Source organism: Galeopterus variegatus, unplaced genomic scaffold, assembly GCF_000696425.1.
Source record: "Galeopterus variegatus unplaced genomic scaffold, G_variegatus-3.0.2 Scaffold2516, whole genome shotgun sequence".
NCBI classification, from domain to species: Eukaryota; Metazoa; Chordata; class Mammalia; order Dermoptera; family Cynocephalidae; genus Galeopterus; species Galeopterus variegatus.
The window spans coordinates 63,020-71,084 of NW_007728627.1; positions in this window are offsets into that span (position 1 = coordinate 63,020).

Genomic DNA, 8,065 nt, shown 5'->3' on the forward strand with positions numbered 1-8,065 from the left:
TCGATGCTGAAGGCAGTAATAACAGCTAATAAGTGCGATTTATTTGTGTATTTACTCTGCACCATGCACTGGGGTTAAATTGCTTGTAGTAACTTATTTAATTCTCATCTCAACCCTGCAGGTAAGAATTATGTATCCTCATTTTAGAGATGAGAAAACAAAGGTTTAGCAGGATTAAGTACCTTGCCCAAGACCACACAACTAGTAAGCAGTAGACAGCTGGGTCCAAGGTCAGGTGGTCAGCTCCCAGGCTGTGCTTCTGCCACATCCTTCACGTGTATGTTTCCTCTCTTCTCCCCTTAGTGCCTGGGCAGGCCCAACACAAACCCTGGAAATATGCAGATTCCCTTTGGTAGCCTTCTACCTCTCTCCCACATCCTCCTGTCCTTTCCTTGGGGCTAACTGTTCATATGCCTTCCTAGAGACCTGTTCTCTTCCCTCCAGGTGACAGTAAGTTTTCACGTTCTTGGGGTCAATCAGACAACCTCTTGTGGACTTAATTGCAGGAGGCTTAAATGTTGGGATTGGCAATTGTTTTTTTATAAAAATATCAATCTTAGAAAATTTAGACTGGAAACACTGCTTTTCTTAGAGCTATTTAGAGAGAGAGTCCCATGAAAGAGACAGTCACTGGGCCGGCCCGGTGGCGCAATGGAGAGTGCGCCGCTTGGGAGCGCGGCGGTGCTCCCACTGAGGGTTCGGATCCCATGTGGAGACCGGTTCCCGCTCACTGGCTGAGTGCGGTGCAGGCGCAACACCGAGGGTTGCAATCCCGTTGCCGGTCCCCGGTACGGGTGTGACACCGAGGGTTGCGATCCCGTTACCGGTCAGTAAAAAAAAAGACAAAAAGGAAAAAAAAAAAGAGAGAGTCACTGAGTTGAAGCAACTGATGATCATAAAATTACCACAACATTAGAAGCAGAAAGAATCTTAAGGAACATTGTCCAGCTCCCTCATTTTACAGAGGGAGAAATGTGGCTGAGAGAGACTGAGAAACAAACCCACGGCAGGGGTGTATGGAAAATCTCTGTACCTTCCACTCAATTTTGCTGTGAACCTAAAATTGTTCTAAAAAATAATTTAAAAAAAAAAAACCTACACAAGAAGTAAAGGCGTGCTGTGACTAATCATAACTATTGGAGAGCTGCAGCCTATGCAATTTGTTCAAACATGAAACATTTATTCTAAAAGTGAGGAGCCACTACTAATGCTTACTTAATATTTAGGCCTCCATTGCTAATCCCACTTCTCTAGACTACATGCGACCCAGTTAAAAATAATCACTTACCCCTTTCTCTAAGCCTAAGAGCCCTCCCCAAAACTGACTACAGCCAGCCAGCATGAAGGAAGCTCAAGGGTGAGGTTTCCAGATCCCCTGCCCTCATCCCCCTGCTTATCAGCTAAGTGATGGGAGGCAACCCCCGCCCCCCGCAGTGTGCTTCCCCAGCATAAAATGGTTTAAAAAAAAAAAAAAACTTCATCTCACAACATTGCTGTAAGCATGAGATGATACACCAAGCACTCCTGGTACATTCCCAGGAACACAAGTGACTCTGATTGTCAATGTGATTCATGTTCAAATACTAGAATATCAGAAATACCAGCCAAGATAATTTTATCTCTGTATTAACACTGAAATACAGATGACTTGTATTTTCTATTTCTCTATAATGTCCATTTTTCTTTTTATGAGTATATATTACTTTTATAATTAGAAACACAATGACTTTTTAAAGAAAGCTATGTTTAGGCAAGTAATTCCTGGCTGGTATTTGAGAAAATATCATCAGATTGGACTTATTTATACTAACATTTAAGTAATTGGGAGACCCTGAACTCTCATTACAGTTCCAGAGTTATTTTCTTCTTCAATTGAGGCCTTCTAAAAGCAGTGGGGGAGTCAGGACTGTAGAGAACAAATTCAGGCAACTTGAAAGAAGCTGTTTTAGGGCAAGACTCGCCACCATTTTCCTTTCTAGAAGTCTGCTCTGGAGTTAGTTCAAAATGATGTTTTCACGTCTGTTTTCTTCTCAACTCAACTCAACCAGTGTTTTCTGAGTGCCTGCTATTTTCAAGCATAGTACTAGGCAGCAAAAAGATATAAAGGGAATTGAAGCACAGTCCTTGCACTCAGAGTTTATTTCAATCTTTTCCTAGGTCTTAACGTCTGCAATTTGTTTCAAATATGCTAGTCTCCCCACCCCAAAGTGGGAGAATAGATGAAACAAGAAGGTAAAATATCGAGAAGTATTAAAGATAGGTGCCTGGGCCAACCCTGTGGCTCACTTGGGAGAGTGCGGCACTGGGAGCGCCGAGGCCATGGGTTCGGATCCTACATAGGGATGGCCGGTGCGCTCACTGGCTGAGCGCGGTGCAGGCAACACCAAGCCAAGGGTTATGATCCCCTTACCGGTCACAGAAAAAAGAAAAAAAAAAAAGATAGGTGCCTGAGGGTCCATTTTCTTTCTCTCTACTTTTGTGTATGTTTGAAATTTTCCATAATCATAAAAATTCCTAACAAAGAAGACAAGCTATAACAAAAGGTAAAGTAGCATGAATGCTACATATTCTTGGAGAATCTCTAACTGCATAAATTTTTGCACCACCATGGGAATGGGAAGGACACCAGGTGTCACTCCACAAATATTCACTAAGCACTCATGCACCAGGGAGAAAGGGAGTGGTCTTCAGTTAGCAGCTGAGAGCACCAAAAGCAGCATTCCAATGTCTCTGAAACTGTCTGGTAATTCTGCAGACACAAGGTGTCTAAGTGGGCATGATGTGGCCCCAGGCACATGGTCCTGCTCTCTTGGGACTCCCTGGAGCAGCACCAGTGGAAAGGCTGATATTTTGCTACTCCTCTTACTCCTGCAAAATTGTTGGGAGCTGACTATTTGCACATACATTGTCCTGCCTTCCACAGGCCTCTGGTATCCCCCCATTACAGCTCCTTTATGTGGCTTCTGATCATAAAGAAGCAATGCCCAGTTCTTAAAGGAGCAATGGCTCTCTGGGAAGGAACGGGATAGAAATAATGACAGTCATTTATGTGTACAAGTCATTTAAACTCAATGACTGAATTTCTAATGACCAAAACTGGAAGCATTTGAGCAACAAAATAAATAATGATGGCATTGTATTTTAACCCATAGAATAAAATGAATATCCATAGGTCCACACTGATATAAATAAGTAAATGAATGGCAGAGAAAGGACAGCTCTTCCTTATAGTAAGCTGCCAATTAATAAGTGGGAGAGTGCAAAAAATCACCAATAGGCAAACACCACAGTAATTTTTGCACAGCTGCAGACAAGATCCACCAGTGGATGCTAAAATTAATGGGCAATGGGCCGGCCCGGTGGCGCACTGCTACAGTGCGCCGCTTGGGAGCGCGGTGGCGCTCCCGCCGAGGGTTCGGATCCCACATACAGACCAGCCGCTCACTGGCTGAGCGAGGTGTGGGCACAGCACCAAGGGTTGCGATCCCGTTGCCGGTCCCAGTCCGGTACGGGCGCGACACTGAGGGTTGCGATCCGTTGCCGGTCACGAAAAAAAAAGACAAAAAGGAAAAAATAAATAAATAAATAAATAAAATAAAATTAATGGGCAAAAATGTAAGAATAAATAGAATTTGCATAGTCTCAAAGTATCTCCCCTAATAATTAACTTGAAAGGGAAAGACAGTAACTTTATAGTGGAGAAACCCAACAGATATCACCTTAACCAAGTAATCAGGCTTAAAATCAACAGTGGTAGACTTATCAGTCTCATGAATCCTGTGTGACATGTTGCACTGAGAGGGACACAACATCACTTCTGTGGTATTTGTGCCAAAGATGCATAGCTTCATTACAACCATGAGAAAACATCAGACAATTCATTACACAAAATAACTAATTGGTACTCTTCGAAAGAGTCAAAATCATGAAAGACAAGGAATAACTGAGGAACTATTTCAGACCAGAGGAGACTAAGGAGAAATAAAAACTAAATGCAATGTAGGATCCTTGATACAATATGGGAACAGAAAAGAAGAATATTAGTGCGAAAACTTCTGAACTTCAAATAAAGTCTACAGTTTGGTTAATACTATTGATAAATGTACCATGGTTACATAAGGGGTTAATATTAGGGGAAGCTAGGTGAACTCTCTGTACCATTTTTTACAACTATTCTTTAAGCCTAAAGTTAGTTAAAAATAAAGTTGGAGACTGAGTATAACCCAAATCAACATATGGCATTAAATTAACTTAATTCTCAAAGAGAATCACTGTTTTCTGTATTCCTAGTGCTTCAAACCAACCTGACAAATAGCAGGTGCTCAGTTTGGTAAATAATGAATGGCCTTCTAGGACATACTAGTTGAAAACCATAAGGACACCCATAATTACAGGCAACTACCAAAAGGGATAAGACATGAAAAAAGAGAGGGAGAGAAAAAATAAAGATTAATAGAGAAGGAAAAAAATTGCATGAGTATAAAATTCCATCTTAGGAGGATTTTTAAAAATTAAAAAGTTTCACCCCAACACTAGCTCCTTCCGTTTTACTAACACCAACACTTTCTAAGGGTAGCAGGTCCCACCTCTAATAAATGGCATTTTCACTTGGTCATGCCCACCACCTTCTGCTCCTCTGCCACTGAGTATTCAAGAGTGATGCTTCTTTTCCTTGCCTCAATGAGGAGTCGCTGGTTGACCTGCCTCTTCCTCCATAAATGCACAGAGTACCACTGCGTGACTACACAACACACTGGAGCAGAGTGTACCTGCCTCTAGGCAAGAGCCACAGGAATCCACACTTGAGGCCAGGTGGTCCTGCAACACCCATTTGACAGCAAGAGTTGTCATGAAATGGCCAGGAGACATGATGTGAATTGAACTAGCAAAGGACTGACATCGTTTTTGTAGTCTATGTTATGCAGCACAATACAAAATTCACAAGAATTTCTAACGGGAGATTTTAATGGAAGTTCATTTGCTCTTATATGTTATTTTCAGCTATCCCTGAGAAGCCTCCAGTGAGGTCAGGAGTTTGCTTTCTGGGGTCTTTAGGGGCACATCAGTGAGAGGTTGGAGAAGCCATGAGATCATGGAAAAACAGGGCCCTGAGGTCACAAAGAGCTGAGTTCAAATTCTTGTTACTGGATGCAAAAATGGCTTTGGGCAAATGACCTAACCTTTCTAAGTCTGCCTGGCCATTAACTTAAAAAGCATTTCTCAGTGTGTGGTTCTAAGAGTCCCATTATCAGGTACATAGAGGGGTTTGTTAAAACTGCAAATTCCTGGGCCTCACTCCTTAGTCATAACGGTTCAGAACAGCTGGGTCTGGGATTGAGGAAAATGAAATTTTAACAAGCTCCCCACGTGATTCTTATATGCATTAAAGTTTGAGAACCACTGAAGGAAGAACGTGGACCTGGAATGCAATAGATCCTTCAGAAATATGTTTTCCTTCTGCTGAGGAAAAGCAGTAAGATGTGTGAAAATGAGATTTTAAAAATGTATTTGAATAGCTTTTGATTCCACCATTTAAAAACTTATTCTGAGGAAATAATCAGAGAAGTAGACCACGATATTCAAACCAACATTGCTAAAACTACCAAAAATTGAAAGAATCCAAATGGTAACAATAGGGAACTGATTCAGTTAATTACACTACATCCATATGATGGAAAATATGCTTTCATTAAAATGGTATTAAAAAAAAAACTACATGGAAAGTGTTCATGATAGCTAAGTGGAAAAAAATATATATAAAAATGTATATAAATACAATCCCAATTATGCAGTATATGCTTGTGTATGTCTTTTACATATAAAATGGCAGAAAGAGTCACTGGTAGTCATCTCAATTATGTGATTAGGAATTTTTTTTTTCTTTTTCTTAAAAACTAGTCAAGTGCAGTAGTGGGAAAGGTTTTGTTGTGGTTTTTTTGGCAGCTGGCTGGCATGGGGGGGGGTGGTATTTCTTCTGTATCTTCTAATTTTTCTAAAATGGGGTTTTTATAACCAGAAACAATGTTGTTGTTTTCTGATAAAATGACTAGTTTTCTTTTCAAATATATTAAAATCTAAAGATAACACCATAGATGACATCATAACTTTTAGTTATGTACGTCTGGAGATCATTCACGTAACCTTTAGGGAAAGGTATTCTACATAGGCCCAACAAGCTCCAGTCTCGAAGAAAAATCTCAGGGGCTGTCAGTAATTTTCAATGCCAGAAAACCTTGCGGTCTCTGTATGTAATACTTATTCCTAGGCTCCACCCCCAGAGGTTTATATTTCAAAGGCCTGAGGTGGGACAAAGAAATCTACATTCTTAACAGGAACCCAGGTAATTCTGAGACATGCAGCCAAGTTCAAGAAACCGTTGCTCATTGATGGCTTTGAAAAAAAAAAAAAGAAAGAAAACCAGCAGTGACTTGCTTTGGATGTTTTCATTCAGAATAAAAGACCTTCAAATAGATGGTTAGTTGCAAATCATCTGTATGCATCTCTGGAAAAAGCACACATTTATTATTAGGGTAGCTTGAAGTAATTACTAAATACTTATCATATCAAGAGATATATAAAATAAAACAGAGCACTTCCTATCCACTCCCCCTCAGATTAGGCAGTCAAATAATTCAGTACATTCAGTACTCTCTTTAACAGATGTTTTAATCTGATCAAAGCTATGGACCTTGTTCAGAAAATACAGGAAAATGGTCAGGGCCCCTCAGATGTCCAGAATCTTGCAGAGCATTTGCTGTAAATATCCTCAGGTGTTCCTTGTTACTAAATGTAATTGCCTATGGGCACCCAGGTGTCCTGGGTTACTACTTGAGTATAAAGGACTAACAGCTCTGGTCCACGGTGCTTCTCAGAACTCTCAGAGAAGCCATTAGGACAGCTGCTCCTAGCTCTGAATAAAGCCTACTAATTTTTTACCCACGACTCACAGGACCTTTTTCCTATTACCTAGCTCATAGACCTGCATGTGGAGAGTTTGTGACCCAGTCTGTGCAACAGACTCGAGGGGTCTGTGAGCCCGAGCCCTAGCTTTACAGACCTTCTCTCAAAAATGCAGACAGGTACACAGAAGCCTTGCAATTTCATGGGGTTTATAGTCTCCGTGAAGGCCAAACCTGCTCTAGAAGATAAAATCTCAAAAAGATAAACTATGTCCAATCAAGCACTACCTCCTCCCCGAGAGAGACGTCCCAGCACTCCCGCCCAGGTGTCGGGAATAGCTCTCTGAGCACTCTTTGGAATCCCACTCTCAACCTGGACCCTGAATCCTACTCATCCAGATCTGATTCCTTAACTTTCTTACATCCTCAATATATTTTCCTTTAAAATTTTTTAAAAATACACAAACAAATCTCTCAGCCCTCGGGTTGCCATCTTCTTCCTCCCCCTTTTCATCAGCAAAGGGCGGGGGAGCCTCCAGTGCCCTCGCCCACCCACTCTGGAACACTGTGCAACCGGGCACACGCCCACCCTCTGACAACTGCTCTGAGGCTACCAACCCAGACGACCTTCCTCCGCCCAGGACCCTCTAGACTTTTCCATTTTTTTCCAAACCAAGAGTGAAAACCCTTATCTAATGGAACAGGGAACATCAAGAGATACCGATTAGCAGGACTGAGTCCATCAAGTTGAGATGTCTCCGAAGTCTTGTAAAATCCGAGTGACTGACCCTTTTGGGGGAAAATCAGAATTCGGCCCCTCGCCACCCCCAGGCTGGGATCAGCTGACTAGTTTCCTAGTTGAAACGCTGGGGAAAGACGGCCCCCGGGTGGAAGGGACTTGTTCAGGCCGATGCCCCCGGAGGGGGCAGAGGTGCTGGGGGGCGACCCCAGAATCGTGACGCGGGGCCTCTGGGAGTGAGCCCTGGACCCTTCCCTACCTGGCAGCATCTCGCCTGGCTCCCCGGGCCCGCAGCAGAGGCAGCGCCGCCCGCACCTGAGCCGGTGCCTTCCGTCAAGCTCGGCCTCCGCAGGCCCCCGGCCCGGCCCGCAGCTCGGGCGGAGGCAGGACGACCCCACCGAGGCCGGGCCGCGGCAGCCCCCCGCCC